Here is an 18,587-nt window from a genome sequence, read left to right as displayed (position 1 = left end):
TTTCACCTGTCCTGAAATAAAACTGAAGGTTTGTAGAGCTACTCTGTGGAAGTACTTTTGATTTTTCCTGCTCTAAAGGCTGTGTTATTCTCTATCATTTTCTTTTTTACCTTACTTTGTACTTTTTTACCAATGTATTTAATTTTTATGATAAGCCTTGGAATCTCAAGAATGATGATATGGCAGACATATGCACATGTTCGTGTGCAATGAACATATTGTGGGGTGTAGAGAGAAGCACAGCCTCATAGAAAATATGACATGGGATGTGGAGAAAGCTTTTTGTCTGTTAACTTGCCACAGGGTATGTTCAACTATATTAAAATTATTCCCAATAATTATTTGGCTAATGATAGAGATTCTAAAATCTCCCTAGGCAACCTATTTTACTGCTTATCTGTCTTTCCCATTAGGATTTTTTTTTTTAATGTATAACTTAAATCTCCCTTGATAACATTTAAGCCCATTAAGTCATGTTCTATGCATAGTAGACAACTTCTTTGCAAAAATCTTTCACTTATTTGAAGACTGCTGTTTCCCATCAGTATTGTGCTCTCTAGACTAAACTCAAAGACTTCGACATTTTCCTTTTACACAATGCTTTCCAAGATTCTCAATATTGCTGTTTTTCCACTAATTCTTTTGTTTCTTTTCAACTGATTATGAGACTCACTGTCAAAATTGAACGTAAGTACTCCAGCTGGGCCCTTACAGTTGAAGGATTACTTTCTGTGTCTTAAAGAAGAGGCTTTTGTCAGAAATCAGACAACTGTGGATACAGCTTGTACTTGACGGCTACTGCTACACAATGCTCACTACATTGTTTACCCGCAGATCAGCTATATGTTATATTTTCAGTAAGTGTGGTATGCTTGTCATGAAATGTATGCTGGCAAAGATCCATTGGCTCTTGCTTTCAATCTAGAGGCTTAGGATCCTAGACTTTTATGCCCAAACCTGAAAACTGTGCTTTTAAAGAGCTACAAATACCTTTACATATCACAGTGTAATGTCTGCCCTTTCACAACACTGTGAGATAGTTTGACTCATGCTTAGCCAATGGCTTCTTATAATCCCTGGATCCTGCAGCACAGGCATTTAACCAAGTTATATTTTGCTGTTGGTTATTCTGACCTAACTGAATATGTCTTGGAGAAATCAGATACTTCACACAGTTAAGCTTTGAATGAGAAATTTCTATTACCTATTTTAACATTCTAATAAAAAATACAAAAAGTTATGGTTAGTCCAGTTACAATGATACTAAACTTTATACTCTGTATTATCTAATTATTACAGAAAAATTCTGTTAATAATGCAGTTAAGATTACTGTACATAAATTTCCAGGCACCTAAACTTTTTCTCTGTTCTTATTCTCCACCTTGTCAAATATTCTCTGAATCTAAATGTTGGCATCTGAAGTGTTCCTTGAGAAGAAGGAAGAAGGAGGTTTTAGAATAAAAGATAAAGATCATCCCAGAAAATTAATCTGTTTCCAGAATACAAGCAAAACTAAAAAGGCAGCTTCTCTTCTCAGAACCTTAACAACCAAGAAAAAAAAGGCTGGATTTCTTTTGGTGTGCTTATGTGTTACAAATGTGAGCCCTGCAGCTGGATGTCTCAAGGAAAGTTGGTTTTGTGATTATCTTTTGCTGAACTAGAAATTTCCCTCCCATAAACTTTTGGATCTTATCCTATTGGTGTTTTTTGACATTGCAAACATTTGAACTTTATCTTTTTTGCCTTTAATTATTGTCTTGCTGCAGAAATATTGCACAGAACCTCATTGAGAAGTTTAAGATACGTGTGCATGAAGAATTTTCTTGCTATTATCTACCATCTTTATACAATGCAGGATTGTTCTTAGAGCTGCAACAAGCTACTTGCAAGAAACTTCAAGGCCCTTAGGTGATCTGAAACAAAATCTGTAGGATTAGCAAGGAAATAGTCATGTCAGAAATATGTATTTCCACAGAATATAATTAGATAGTGTATTTTATTTAGAAAAGTTGTGAAACACACAATAGGGCATTTCTGTGTATACAGAAATGGCTACCTTCAAGTGTAAGTAAAATGTTAGCATTAGTCAAAACCAAGTTTCCTCATTTTTCTTTCTTTTTCAGCATTTTTTGGTAAGAGAACTAGATCTGTATTGTCTGCCTACTGTAGGGCAGGAAGTAATTTACAATAGCAAGAAATAAAAGGCTATACAATGTATTATTACAGTTACTTCTATTTTTCCTAGTTTTTATGACCATTTTTTTTTTCACAAACTCTTATATTGAGCTATGAACTAAAAGGCTTTGGCCTGTTCATGTAACCACAAGGAGGAGTGAAAAAATGTTTAGTGTGCGGATTCTGCTGCAGTTTAAAATAATGACCCAGAACTATCTTAGAAATCAACAGAAACCTGCTCATTATTACTTTCTTCACACACTCCTAACCACCTACATCTGTGTACACACAAACATGTTCCCTCTTTCCTCTCTTGCAGGTGGGTATTTAAGATGCATAAGTCCACATCTGCCTACACCTGTTTTAGTAAGGGTAAGAGCCAGGACTCCATTGCCTGTTATTCCATTTAGGAGTCTTCTCCTGCGTATCTGCCTTATTTAGAAGTATTACCTGTACAGATCCTCATTACATGGTGGTGTTCAGATTGAGTCATGAGAGATGAGGAACAGTAGTCTATGTCATTGATGGAGCTCATTTAGAATTAACATTCTTGTGCAAGCCCAGGACAGCTGCCTTCTGCACAGTATAGATTTGTTTGTGCCTTATGCTTTTTTTTTTTTTTTTTTCTGTTGACTATGCTTTTAAACCTTTTTACCCATATGGCACTATCTTCAAATAATACATCATGAGTGTGCCTCACTCTAATGATTTACTAGGCTTATAAATCATGTGAAACACTGTTCAGGCTGATGATATATATGAGTAATACATCATCCCAAGATGCTGCTGAGATGATATATTACTCTAAAGATGGCGCTGTATAGAAAAGAAACCTGGAGTATACTATACTCATATTTAAGAGGATCAGTCACTAATGGAGCTACTCATACTTCTTGACTGCATGTCACAGCCTTTCTCAGGGGAGTTTAATAAAACCTCCTTTACCTTTTCCAGTAGAAAGACTGTGTGAGATTACTAGACTCTACTACAGTTCGGTTTATTAAAAATTCTGGTAGTTAGTTGTGTTTTTTTTAATCTGTTTTTAATATTTATTTTTCAAGTTTATAAGGTGATTCTACTTTGGATTTGAGAAAAATATATAAAATAAATATCAAGAGCAAACGAATGAAGACAGATATGGAAAGCTGGAGAACCTTTAGTCTTTATGCCAATGTAAGAGGTAATCAAAACCAAAAAAGTGAGCTGTGATGAAATCTCACATGAATATCCAGCAAGCGAAGGACTATCATCTAAGCAACAAAGTATTGTAAGCTCTCTATATTAGAACTTTAAGTTTCATTACAGAGAGTAACCACCTAAATTTAGGTAAAGAAGATGAAGAAACTGAAAATAAAGCTGTTCAAATGATTGGGGGTAAAGTTACATACCAATAGAAAAATTAAAACAAAGTCAAACAATATTATTTTCCTTAATTGAGAAAAAAAAATCAAGATATTTTAAACAAAACTAAAATGAACAACACCAAAAAGCAACAAACTAAACCAAACCAAACCCAAACCCAACAATTTAAATGAAATTTGACATTTTGATTTCATCCAAACAAGCATAGCTCATTCAGCTTTTGTAGAGATATTTTATCCTGTTAGAACTTTGATCTTGATAAATATTGGATTCTAATTAATAGCAGCAAACAAAAACAAAAACAAACAAACAAACAAACAAACAAAAAACTGTAACAGCAAAACCACAGCAAACTGTTGGATATCATTCAATGAGTTCAACATTTGTCCTTTTTCATATTAAGGTAGACTCTTCTTTTGAGTAATTCAAGGAACATTTTGTTCAGAAATTCAGCCAGATTTGCACATCTCATTCAACAGCAAAAACTGGATGTCTCATGGCAAACTTGATGAAATAACAGTGACTAGGAAAGCACTTCCTGTACTTACATACGGTAGACTGCTCTGTGTCACAGAGTACCACTAGAAAATTCATAAGAAAAATCACAAATGCTTACGCTTATGATACATTGGACTAGATACTTGACTTTGATAAAGCCTTTCTCAACAGCTATATTTTTGAATGATGAGCCCTGCCGTTTGGGTGTATATCACTATTTATCAAATGTGAAACGAACAAAGGTAAAAACAACTATATTGAATTAATACAAATGAAGTTATGGAAAGCGACGCAGGGATAAGAACATCCTTGGCACACTAAAATCTACAAATATAAAATTGTATGAATCTTATAGTGAGAGAAACTGTAATTTTTTGTAAGAAAGCAAGTCAGAAGACACAGTAACATAAAGAAACGTGCGAGCTACCATAAACTAATGAAGTATTGTATTGCTGTTTATTGTGGCAAAAAACAAGTCTTTACTAGTCTGTAGAACTTGGCCAAACAGGTTTTACTGATTTTTAATCTGTATTACCAAGCCAAATGCAATTTATCTAGAAAAGAGATGTGAAAACTAACCATTTATTGTTAAAATTGTTTTCTATGCATGTTCCAAAATATTTTTATTCTTTTTTTGTTTTTTCTCTCTCACCGGAATAAGAATGAAGAGGAATATCAGAGAAGGGAATACTATGACCATTTTATTCCATTATGACACAAATGGGCTGAGCAATTCCTTGTGACACAAAGGCAATGAAAATAAAAGCATTTTTTCAAAATCGACTGATCTCAAAGGTCAAAAATTTGATATGTGTATCTTCTAACACAGTAAAAAGGTGAAGTTTACTGAAACTGATATGACCCCAGCATAGCAGGAGATTACTGAGGAGACTCGTTGTTGTAGAAAAAAAAGTGGTTTTGATATAGACAAGTTAGCATAAGCTGTGATCAGTTCAACTGATTCAATAAATAAATTAAAAAATAATAATAATTATGATTATTTTGGTGACAGCTTGATCACAAAAAGGCAAATGGGATTATTTGTCAAGCTTCTGAAATATTTGCGAAAACAAGGCCTGGTGAAAGCGAATAAGTCCTTTTCTACTACAAAATTCTTATAAGGGGGGCATGAAAAATACAGCAGTTGTGTAGAAAGAAATAACTGAAATTATAGGTGGTCTTCAAAATTCTGAGTAGCTGGTATATATATTTTTGTTAGTAGTCATCCAAAGAAGAATGAGTTCAAGTAATTAATGAATATTAATCACTCTGGTGGTGTGCTGGTTTTGGCTGGGGTAGGGTTAATTTCCTTCATAGTAGCTAGTCTGGGGCTATTTTTCAGATTTGTACTGGAAACAGTATTGATAGCACAGGGGTGTTTTAGTTATTATTGAGCAGTGCTTACACAGACTCAAGGCCTTTTCTGCTTCGTACACTGCCTCACCAGCGATTAGGTTGGGGATGCACAAAAAACTAGGAGGAGACACAGCTGGGACAGCTGACCCCAAATGACCAAGGGGATATTCCATACTCTATGATGTCATGATCAGCAATAAACTAGGGGAAAGTTAGCTGGGAGGTCACTGCTCAGGACTGGCTGGGCATCAATCGTTTGGTGGTGAGTAATTGTTTTCATTTGTATTACTTGTTTTTCTTGGATTTTATTTATCTCTGTTATTTTCCTTTTCATTACTATTACTATTATTATTATTACTAATAATAATATATTTCAATTACTAAACTGGTTTTATCTCAACTCATGAGTTTTACCCTTCCAATTCTTTTACCCCCATCCTGATGGGAGGGGGGAGTAAGCGAGTGACTGTGTGATGTTTAGTTGCCAGGTGGGGTTAAACCAGGACAGATGTTAAAAAATAAATACATACAGTTAACTGATTACAAAGTAAGAGTTGCTCCTGTTTCTAGGGCACATGATGACCATACATTTGCTAGATGAATGTGTGGTAATCCTAATTCTACAAGTAACAAGTTCCAAGTTCTTTCTGCTCACTGTGCTGTTGTACCTTTTCATTCTTTCTATTCAGGACAGTGATATCTTTGGGGTTTCTTATATATAGCCATAATAGAAAAAAATAACAATTAGTGATGGATTATTCCAATTTGTATTCATAGCTTTCCTTAAAATTAATGAGTTCTAACTTTTAAGAAGAAATAAATATATGTAGGTAGAAAAAAACATAGGGCATTTCATTTACAACATAACGAGAAATCAGACAAGCCTTCTGAAAGGGTGAGAGAGTATTAAAACATCATCAGGGAGCAAATAAATTACTGAAATCCTGTTGGATCTTGACTGATCTCTGTGAAAAAGCCAGTAATAATGATTTTGGATCCATCTTTAACTGGCGCCAATTTACTGTATTTCAATCAGAAATACCAGAGCTGAACCAGCATCTTACATTAGATCAGTGGAGTGAGGTTCCATGGGAGAGCTACAAATGCAAACAAACAAGAGAATTTATGAACAGAATGAAACAATTATCTCTACTGAGAACAGTGGCGTTAGGGAACCAACGATTTCATATACTTGATTTTATGTACTTTCAACTACATTGCTTAGGGAAAAGTAATCTTGTTTCATGTTGAAGACAATGAGGCAATTTTTTTCATAATATCCTACATAAAACTGTAAAATTTGTGATTATGGTATTTGTGGCTCCTTAAGCAACCCATTAGCTTATGCAATCTGAGCATCAACATGGCTAATAAGAGGTAGAACTTCTGGTTTAAACACTAATTACTCAATAACATGTTGTACAGAACTGATTTTATTGGATACATTAAATGTACTATGTAGGACTCCACAACTACTGGCATTTAACAAGTTACCTTGAATAGACAAGGTATCAGTCTTTAAATTCACCCAATTCTTTTACTCATTGGTAAAATTTCTAGAATAATGTTTTTATATAACTGTATATGAAAGGTAAAAACTGGTTTAGGAGAATTAAGATGTAGTTTCTTCATAAAGCAATATAATTAGATTGGTTTATTAAATACACAGATTTGAGGGAGAGAAAATATATATGCATCCCACTCTGTATTGCTGGAGTGAGGCTTGCATTTTGAGGGGTGCCCACTCATACTGAATAATAGCATAATTGCAAAAAGTAATGCTGCTAGACCTATCATAGACTAAGGAAATAAGAGAAAAAAATGGTTAGTAGAGGGAGGGATATAGTTCTTTGAGCCATCTGATTTTCCTAAGAAATGCAAATAAGCTCTCAGGTGAAGAACTAGATATAAAGGATATGTAGCTGATAGCTACCTAAGTCAGAAACACCAGTGGTAGGTCTAGTCATATTTACAGAAATCTAAAATCTGTTGGTATATAGCCTAGTTTTCACAGCTGTTTAAAACACACATGGCTGCTGTCCACAGATGGTCAGAAAGTCTATAAAGTATTTTATAAAAATATCCTCGCTTATCTGTATTGAACAATTTCTATTAAATAAAATCCACCTGTTGTTTAGTTCTCTTCAAGAGCAATAATGAACATTGTGAAGTTTTAATTAACTCACAAGTTTTATGGAGAAAATATGGGCTAATCATCATGTCATATGAATTACCAAAGTGTCTTTGATTGAGTGTAGGATCTACAAATGTTGTCAGAGGCAGGATGTTTTTTCCTAACACATGACCTTGGACTTAGAAAACATAAATCAGAATCATGTGTTGGTAATATGATTGCTCTGTTAAAGGTTTGACATTTATATTTTGTACACTGAGAAAATATCAAAAAGTTATAAGAAGCTATTTGTCTTTGAATTTAGACAAGTCAACTAAAAGAAGATGCTAGAAGATACTCACATGATTTTTAGAAGTATACTTTTTTGTAGTAATTAAGCAATTTGAGTATGTAATGTTTGGATATGTGCACACATGTATGTGTACATACTGTGAAAATACGTATTTTCCAAGGAATTTCTTTGTTCTTAGCTTGTTTTGTGATTAAACTTCCTTCCTGAGTGTGTTAATTTTACCATTTCCTAGAGGGGCATTTCACTTAATTTCTTTTTGGATTAGCTGGTGCTCTGAGTTTGAATTTAAAGTTTAAAGGAACCATTTGATTTTAATAACTTTTATGTGTAGTGCTCCATTGAGTTTGGATTTTAGCACATAGAACTGCTTTTCCATAAGGTGATTTTTAGTAAATCCCTGTGTGTAAAAGAAAGATAAACACACATCAGTGAGTTTGTTATTGCAATTAAATTATTGGATTTTTACATTTGAATATGTTTTGAACATAGAAAAGCAGGAAGAAACTGTTTTCTCATGTTGGTCATAGACACTTTTCTAACACTCCAAAACTTGAAATAAGCCAGTCTGTTTTCTTCGATCTCAGAGAATATTAAAATACCATGATTTTCTAAATATATATACAGTCTAGCTCAGGAGAGCAATGCTTCTTCAAAGACACTGTTAAACCACACTCTTAAACAGTAACTTTCTCCTTAGATTCTGCACTCCTAGATAAATATTTATTTATTTACTTAAATAAAATTCCACACCCTGGTCAATTTTCCTATCCTCACTAACTTTACCTCTCTCAGTTCTGCTCATTTCAACTAACTGTAGGGCTCAGTGCTTCTTCCAAGCAGAGTCTAGGCAATGCTAAGCACTGATCCCATGCCCATTCCAAGATTTGCAAATCCTTTCTTTGCTCATACTCTTGTTATTTCTGTTGTTGTTGTTTGATTTTGTCTTTTTTTGTTGTTGCTGCTGTTGCTATTTTTGTTTGTTTATTTTGTTTGTTTGGGTTTTGTTTGTTTGTTTGTTTATTTCATCTTCCCTTGCACACTCTTTGACAAACCATTCTATTAAAAAGGTCTCAGTGTCCATCAAAACTGAGCGAACATTTCCCTCCTATTCACTAGAGAAGGAAAACCATAAGAAACCTAGACTTTATGCTGTTTCCCAGCCAGGATGAAGGCTGAGAAAACATAAAACATGTTGAATATTCCTCCTTTAGTGTTATGATTTTATTTAGCAATAGAAATTAATGTATTAAGAAGGTTAAAACATTAAGAAAGGCACTGTAATACGTATATTTGGAAAGTTAATACTCAGATTACCTTGAACACTTTGCATTTGAAATGGTCGTGCGGGAAACATTTTTATTCCCAGTTTTCTAAATGTTTGGTAATACAGTTGACAACACATGTATATCCAAATCCATAATATGGTCAAGAGTGTTTTCCACACCTGACCTTTTCATTACCTGAGACAGTCAGCAGAATCATTATAGGTATAGCAAATGCTATTCTGAGCTATAATTTTAATGTGAATCACAAAGTCAAGATAAATTATGCTAAGCTAGCTTTTAAAGTCATGGAACTCCTGTGTTTCAAAATAAAAATTGGAGGAAGTTATTTTTTCACCTAAAATTCCAAAGTGTGGTTAATATGTTTGCTACAGCTATCATGTCAGCATTTCCTTCCCTTTACAGAGCAGATTGTCTGATCCTGAAGACACTGACAAGAAATGAATTATTACTTTCCTCTTTGCTACTGTCATATTTTGGAGGAATAGTTTGCTACTCCAGCATGATGTGAGCAATCGTAAAGTCTTTCACAACATCAGGTATTGAACAGAAACCCTTTAATCCAAATGAAAGATAGTTCTACATCTTTAGCAGATCATTTATCTTTTTTTTTTTTTTTTTTTACTGTGTCGGTGGCTCCCTGTGAGGAAAAGAGATGTTACTCTTCTGTTCTTGATCATTTCCCTTTTCCATTCAGAGAAATTGAGACTTCTGACATGGGCAAACAGTATCACAATGGCTCTTCATAGGTCCTGACTTCTGTGTGGTCTCTTAGGGATGCTCTTGACTCAACTGTTTGATTTTGAAATTTTTGGAAGAATCATAAAATGCTGGTTTTGGAATTACATTACCGTATTGGAAGACAATCTCTCAGAAGCAAAAAACAAAACAAAAACAAAAAAACCCACAAAAACAAACAAACAAACAAAAAACCACCTCCAACAACAAAAAACCAAACCACCACTTTTTCAGGTGCCTAAAGTGGCCTACGTAATATATCCCAGAGTTCAAAAATCTAAAAATTCAACCAATGTACCATCTTCTGTTCTCTCAGTGCTCTCTAGGTGAAACTGGAATCGAAACGAGATCTGCTGTCCACAGCTGTACATTGTTTTGAAACACCATGAGATGGTACGAATCAGTGTAGACACATTAGTAAACCACTGGCTTCCTCACCTGCAGGCTTGCAGTATGGGTTTGCATCCACACTCTGCATTTCTCATTATCTAAAGGAGAGATTTTAGTAGTGCCAGCACTGGTTTAACAGTATAACAGTGGTAAGTTAAACTCAATGTATGCTTAGAGCTTGGTTTTGCATTACTGCAAAATTGTGCAGTTCAGAAAATAACATCAAATCATACAATTTCTTTCAACATAAAGAGAATGGAATGAGAAAGAGAAAGCCACCAATATAATGAAGAGAGCTAAACTGTAACTGGCTGATGTTCAACTGTAACTGAACATATTTTGTGCAAGTTACTAGTCACAGTGGAATGTGCTACTTTTCTGTAGCAGTTTGTCCTGCTATCTATAAACTCAGTTTCTGAGTTTCCCTACTGAAATTGATCTCAGCGTTATTTAATTTCAGTCATTTTAGATGACAGAGAGAGAAAAACTGGAAAATTACTGTGAAACATTGGGATTTACCTTATCTCATGAAGGATGAGGATTTTTTCTCCTTCTCTGGATTTTCTTGTCTCTGAATCTAACACTTTTAAACCATAAGGATTCAAAAAAGCCCTGTTGTTGCTCATAATAATGAATTTATCATTTTAGTCACTGAGATGTTTAGGACATTGTTCCCTGGAGAAAAAAAAGGAATGCATTGAGAGTAAATAAACATTCCAGAATCTTGCCTATTTATCAGGGAATGCATATAATTTTAAAATGTTGCATTATTTAAGACGTGAATTTACTGTAATAAACCCTACTGAGTAAATCTTGTGTGGGTGGAGAAGACTTGAGAGAAATTTTGTTGAAAAGGACTCTCTCCTTCAAAATGACACTGCTTCTTTCAGCATCTTACACCTTGGCAGTGGGAAATCTGGTCTGCAGAGAACATTTGGCTTTGGAAACATGTTTTTATGTCATATAACAAAGAAAGGCAATATTGGATATCTCATTCTCTGCTTCCAGTTCTAGTCAATTCAGTTCATCATCTGTCCAAAACTCAAAGAACATCCCTGTGTTGAAAGAATGAATATTACAGAGAAATTATTAAAGCCTATTAAAACTATCTTTGCAGTTCTCAAGTAGTGTAGTCAAATGAAACTGAGCTATCGTAATAGTAATCTTCACACAAAACCAATGGAAAAATTCCATTAGCTCCCTCAACAAAAAAGATGACAGTAGGAGGCATAGTGTTGTAAGAAATTTTAAAATAAAATAGGGTAGAGGGTATTGCAGGCTCAGAAACTCATTTGTTTTATCTGAACTGGTTCGTATCTCACAAGTGTTCTTTCATTATATTGTTAATAATCTCAGATATTTGTGATAATTGCCTATATGTCTTATTCTTCTATTACACTTTTTGCCTAGGCAAGTGCAATATATTTAAATGATTTTTGAAAGCACCTCTGTGATAATTCCTGTTAACACTTCTGAACAAAATTCACCTCCACAATATAATGCATCAGCTCTTTAAGAGCTGAAAATTGTTCTCAACAACAGCAGAGGTGTTTGAGGCCTAGCATATTGTCTTTCAGCGGCACCCATGAGACCCCAAAATGCTAAACAGCAGAGGATATTTTTTTTTGGTGGCATCTGTTTTCTTGGCTAACTCCCCAGATAATATTGGCAGCTTTGTATTTCCTTTCAGAGCTGTCATGTAGTTGGGTTCCTGATAGACTGTTAGCATTATCATGCCCTTTCAGATGTGATCTTTTGACTCACCCTTGTTTCAAACACATTTTATTAGTAACTTAAAAAAAATTCAACACAAATGCATTCAAGAGCACAAGAAGGAACAGTCCAAGTTGCTATTTGTACAAATAAAACATTTCAGTTTCTCAAAATAAAAATGTGAACCTGAAATGAACCTATCTTTTCATGCTGTGAGGCTTCATTTTGACATTAGAAATCAAGCTTCAAAATTTGTCTGCAAAATCACAGGTTGAAGCTGGCCCTATGTTATTTACACCAAAGATTTAGGAAATAAAATGAAGAAGAATCCCATGGTTGATCACAGGAAACCCACTAAGTCAATCATACGTCTAATTTCTTCCAAGTTCATGAGGAAACTGTATCCAAATCACACTTCAATATCCTTTGGGCAAAGGCTTGGCACTTAGCTGCAGCCATACTCAGGGCCCCTGTAGGGCCTGTTTCTCTGCTGAACTACTGAATCTGGAATAAATCCAGGCAGTGCCACTTTGATGGAAGCATATTCACTGGGAGTCTGTGATCACATAATAAGCAAAATAGTTTGTGAATGCCAGCATACCAGAATGCTGACGAAAATAAACATATGGGAGGAAATATTCATTCACTAATGTCAAAGTTTACTACTCTGACATTTTTAGAATAAACTAATTCGCTTTTTAATGGTTGGTCATTCCATTTTTTATTTGGTTTATAGCATATACATATAAACAATATTGGAGGAATAGTATCTTTACCAAAAACAGGTTTTGGTAATTTCAGCACCTGCCTACAGTTCTACCTCAATGTTGGGAGAACTCATTCAACAGAAGGAAGGTGATATTTCATTTATATTCCAGAATAATACTTATGTGTTTTTAATAATGTCTTCTCTAGCTTTTTGGAAAGCTTTCAGTAACTTACCTTACTGAAATTTACTTTGTTTTACGGCATAATATTTAACAAATGTGTAGTGAAACATTGACATAATACAGAAGGCTGTGCCTCAAATTTTTATTTTTTTTTTTTTTGTAGCTAAAATTGGCAAAATACAGCTCCATGCTTCATTTGTCAACAGTTCTGCTCTTGAGTGAAGAAGACACAAAAGCTGCTCCTTCATATAAGCTAGACCTGAGGTTCTGGAACACACGAGCTTTTACTGAAATCCCTTTTTGGACTGACTAATTTTCTGAAAGAAGATTTGCAAAGATCTGAATTGGTTCTCAGTGTAACTGCCTGCTATGAATTGAACTGACATAGCTAAAATATTAAAGCAGTTTGTGATATTCTAAAAAAGTACAACATTAAGACTGGGTAATTTTTCATATAAATTTCCTGACCATCTGCTGGTTAAAGTTGCTGAGATTACTTTGAGTGATACTGAACTAGTCACCATGAAACAAATATACCTCTGGAGATAATGTGTTGATGAGGTCATTAACCAATTTTTATGAAAGATAACTTTACTGGAGTCCAGTCAAAGCTTCATTGTTTGACCCTTGAGAATAAAGAACATGAAAAACATGAGGTTAAGTGGGCAAGAACTCAAATTTGCTATCTCTAGTTTTTATTTGAAAGGGGCACTTGACTTTTTAATTCTCTTTTATAATGTCCTTAAAAATAAACAGTAAAGAGCCACTAAATTCATTAATATCTTCTCTTGGGCCTGAAAATAACATTATTCAATGGTTGTTCCACTTGTCTACTTAGTGTCAGGCCTTCACCTAACATTTTAAAATGAAAGTGAAATTATTGAGCATTAAAATGAAGTGTCTTGAAGCGCTTATTTACTTTAAAGTACTAAAGTGAGCGTGGCAAGTTAGTTTCTTGGACAACCTGGAAAAACTCTAGTATCAAAATGCTTTACAGGCATTTACAGTAGGGAAGGTGTAGTTTTCAAGATTAATATAAAGTAACTTATTTATCTATCTTTAAATGTAGTTCAAAGCCTATTACATATCAGTCTGGAGTTTGATTGGTGTTTTCATGCCTATTTTAACTAAAGTATTAAATTATAAAGCATTATTTATTCCCACAAATTGCAACAGTCAAGACAGACCTAAAGGCATTATCAGAGATAAGAAAAAAGTGGAATGCATTTCTTAGTGCCTCCCTGAAACTCCTGGTCCTCAGCTATTAACTCAAACTAGATAAATAAGAAAAAAGTTCTGATCTTTATTTATCTTGCTTATTTTTATTTCTCCTTACCAGATTGTTTGCAATATCACAAGAGTTCGTTAGTGAAAAGTCAGTGTTTGATAAATGTTATCCTAACGAATTCTGAGATGCCACAGTATTTTCCTCTGTTTAAAAAAGTTCATTTAGGTTTCTAAGTTAGTGTGATGCAGCTACCTTTGATAAATGCTATCTTTTTAATGGAAAACACTGTCTTTGCATGTATATGTGTGCTATATATGAGCAAAACACTTAATTCTAAGATTTAATTGATATATAAAGCTGTCAAGGCTAATGTTCCTAATGATGTATTTATCATTAGCATAACTGATCATTTTTCACTCCACTTAGGAAACAAAATATATGCATAATGTCTTCTAGCAACATTAAATATAGTTTAGTAGTTCTGTATAATGAAAAAAAAAAAAAGGTCGCAGTACTCATAAAGCTCAAGGGACAATTTGGATGTAAACTTAGCCAGATGCACTCAAGCAAAAAAGGCATTCAGAAAACTAATATATATCAACTGGTAGAGTGGCACTGGATATAATGTGTTTTCAGAAACCATCAGCCTTTTCTTCCGTTTTCACACATCTTCAATGCCAGCTTTCAACCCTGAGATTTTTGTGACTGTGTTACTAAATCCTGAGCATAACAGTTTAATTTGGAAGTATTAACAGATATTAGCTACAGTGTTGTTGCTGGTGGGTGATGCACTTTGATACATAAAAAAAAAATTGGAAACAAGGCAACTTGTGGTATCAAGCACTTACAGTATAGCCTAACTACATACAATGAAATGAAAAACCTTCTGAAAATGGTATTAAAAGGCACAATATTGAATACTAAAAAGTTCCTCTCCCGGGCTACAGAAGTAATGCAGGTTGAACATTGATAACAAACATCAGGAGACTGCCAAGACTAAGGTGCTTGAGGGCCAGAAAAGCTTAGGTATAACTCTATCCAGATTAGCTCCACAAGATTTGTGTAAGTGACATCCATAAAACATATTGCAAAAGCTATTAAAAAACAATGAAGATCATCAGTTAAAGAACTGAGGAAAAGCTGTACATTGATTCCTTTGTGTTACATTTATTTATTTTAGGATTATGCATGTACTGCCTTGCTTGCATTTGTTTTGCCCTTTATTCTGTTAAAATATGTGTACATAGATCTGCAGGAGGGTTTGTGTTGCCTGGAGACTACACTGGAACCGAATCTGCCTTTACTGGGAATGGTAGGGATCTTGCTTTCAGCCGCAGTCTGGAATGTTACTTCTCTCTAAAAATTCGGAGAAGGAAGTAGTAAAGGAGCTTTTTCTTTTTTTTTTTTTTTTTTTTTTTTTTCTAATAGGAGATTTAAAATTAAATGTTGGAAGAGATGTTTATTAAGAAATTCAACCGAGTAGATTTGACCAAGGAACTGGACTGTAGAAGTCATTCAGTTTCGGAGCTAAAAACCAACTAGCATCACACATATTTACTCAGATGTGAGTTTTTTATTTTATTTTATTTTACTTTCCTAATTTCTTCAATTGTTAAGAAATATAAAGACTGTCTTTACCACATGCTAAAGGAATGTTGATTCCCAGAATCCTGTTTCAGGTTAGCCAGAGGTCTGAGGAACTTAACAGGCTTTTAGACCTAAATGCCTCACTCCAGCCTTTGGCCAAGTATGGAAAATGTGTTGTTACAATGTAAATATGAAGCAAGTGCTTATCAGTCTGTGAGATCCAGACTATGTTATAGCTTGTAGACTCTCATTTTTACAAAACCATAAATATACAAGAAGTCAGAAGGTGAAAGGAGGAAGATTTACTCCCATCTGATACTGAAATAGCTCTAAACTATCATGTTTATTGTGATGTTAGTTAAACAACACAAACTGAGGCACTGCCAGCTGATTAAGAAATGCCTGGGAGGAGATGATAGATCAAAGCTATGCTTTGGGCTATAAACCCCAGACAATGATTAATCTCCAGGAAATGCCCCAGGCTGAGGTTAACATCCATTTTAGAGAAATTACCTGAGAATTAAAGAATAGTCTTAACCATGTGTGATGTTCTACCTTAATAGAAGCAATTACAGTTCTTCCATCCACACTTTTGCTAAGTCTTAATATCCTTCTTTTGGTCAATAAGACCGTGGTATCCAGCATCCACTGTAACTTCTTACATATACATGCTTCATCTACATGTACATGAAAGTGGTATAGACTATCTCCCTCACACCCAAAGCCTCTGAGGTTTAAAGAAAAATTAGTATTTTGTCTACAGATTAAGTACCTGATCATTCATTCCATAAGCAGTTGAAGACCTGTTCTTGATATACATTATTGCATCGATCTCAACTGCTAAAACCTCAGAGTCCTACATGATGAGTTCTTGTTTTCATTTTACACTTCTATCAATTTGTACATGGCCTTTTTTTTTTTTTTTTGAGTTTGCTCAGTTGACTGAGAGAACATCAAACTTTGTAGCCCCTATTCACATTGAGTAGCAACAGATTGCTATAAAGCCTTATTGAGAATCTGCATACAATCACATTATTAAAAGAAGAAAACATTACACTGTGGGAGTCAGAATATGGAAAACCACTCCTTCCGTTGTTTACAGTGTGTCTTGATAAATTAACATAATAAATTAACATGAAAATGTGTGAATACTGAAAAATTGCAATTAAAAATAAATATATATATATATATATATATATATATATATATATGTAGACACTATTAAATATTTTCTCCAGACAGTGTTAGGGTCACAAACAGGAACACTAAACTGGTAATTTGGAGCAATGCAAAAAAGAGGAGGCATGAAGAAAGCCAATAAAAATCAAATATAAGGAAAGACCCTCAGAAATTTCTTCTGTGTGATTTACCAAGGGAAGTTTTCAAAAGTCTTATCAAAGAGATTTAAAAAAAGTAAGGAAAGAAAATTCTGTGGCATGTCAGGCTCTAATGCATAGTCCTTTTTTTCCTCATACGTGGGAAATCTATCTCCAGCCCAGGCACCTGTGTAATCAAGACACCGTTAAATTTCTTTGAACTTTTCTAATTTGGGTTTCATGCATCATATTTGTTTAAAATGTTTAATAACTTATTCACTAATTGCTTGTTTAAACCCACTCTGACTGCCAAGCATTCTGTTATAACTGATAAAATATAGATCACTCTGAATATTTATGTGTGATTTGCGTGCAAGTGACATTTATGATTAACTCAAACTTAATTTGGTAGTGGAATCAAATAAGAAATGTCTCTGTGTATCATACTGGAATGATTAGCAGAGGTCATTAATCAAGAAGTCTCTTTTGTTCTTAATTTTATGCCACATGAATGAGTAAAGATAGAAAAGAACTGAGTATTTCTTTAAGCTTTGGCTCTCTTTATGTGAAATATTAAATTCTCTCACAAGAAACTTCTACATCTTTAATGTTTTTAGTCACTGCTTTTTTGTGAGTGGCCCTCTTTGTGAGTGAGGCCTGCATATCATGCAGGAAAAAACATTTCTAAAGTACAGCATAATGAATTTGACTCCAAATGGCTTTTTCAAATTGGTGTTATAGAGTCACATCCGAATGCGGATCAAGGCCCAAGTTAGATCAGGCTCATCAGGGCACATCAAAGCAATATGAATATTTTCACAAACTTGTGTGGAAGCCTTTGGTTTAACACAGATTTCGCTTGGGGTAGAACTCACGAAAGGAAATGGCACGGAATTATTTAAACTGTTACAAACTGAGTTGCAAAGCTAGAAATCTGTATGTTTGCTGACTTACAAATAAACTGTTGTAAAAAACTGAGTGGGGCTTATGTTTGCAAATTTATACAGTCACAAGTAGAAAACAACAAAACATCTGCAGTTGTCAGAAAGAGCAAATACAAGGCAAACAAACTAATGAGCTGAACCATTCACATTTGAAGACTGCAAGTTTGTATAGATAAATAAATGTAACACTGCATCTAATTATTGTTGTTAAACTGTTAAAACAATATCTACCAGTTAAGACTGTAATTCATTTATGTCACTCAGAGTGAGAGGTTATTTCTCCCCAAAACTACAGAAAACTTGTTGAAGACTACACAGAAAATCAGTCAAATCTTTATCTGCTGTCTATGTTTCTTGACTCAAGATATACAACACAGTGAACTGCAGTAGACCAGGTAGTGTAAAGCTCTCTGTAGAGTATTTTACAAAGCCAAGAGTTTAACTGAGACATATATAACCCAGTTAGTTTGAGTAACTCACTGATGTAGTACAAAGTTCAGTGTAGACAAAGGAAAGGCACTCCTTACTAGCCAATTTTCCTCTTTGGCTAGTTTAAATGAGTATACATATTCTTTCTCTGGTATCATAAAAGATAAAATCAGAAGCAACTTCTATAAATCTGTCTTGCATCAAATTGTGCTGTCATAAGCAGTATCTGAGAATAAAGAGGCATGTAAAGT

General features: G+C 34.1%; 1 long non-coding RNA gene across 2 annotated transcripts; it reads left to right on the top strand.

Annotated features, from left to right (window-relative positions):
- Window positions 1-5,581: 5,581 nt before the first annotated feature.
- Window positions 5,582-13,268, top strand: LOC110355753 (uncharacterized). Of its 2 annotated transcripts, XR_010470968.1 has the most exons (4): window positions 5,582-5,654; window positions 9,507-9,640; window positions 12,744-12,797; window positions 12,996-13,268. It is a non-coding gene; the product is annotated as an uncharacterized LOC110355753 (long non-coding RNA). The 2 variants fall into 2 exon arrangements; XR_002408617.2 differs by lacking the exon at window positions 12,744-12,797.
- Window positions 13,269-18,587: the final 5,319 nt, after the last annotated feature.

This window comes from Columba livia, chromosome 2 (genome assembly GCF_036013475.1).
Source record: "Columba livia isolate bColLiv1 breed racing homer chromosome 2, bColLiv1.pat.W.v2, whole genome shotgun sequence".
Lineage (NCBI taxonomy): Eukaryota > Metazoa > Chordata > Aves > Columbiformes > Columbidae > Columba > Columba livia.
This window is presented reverse-complemented; position numbering and strand designations above follow the sequence as displayed.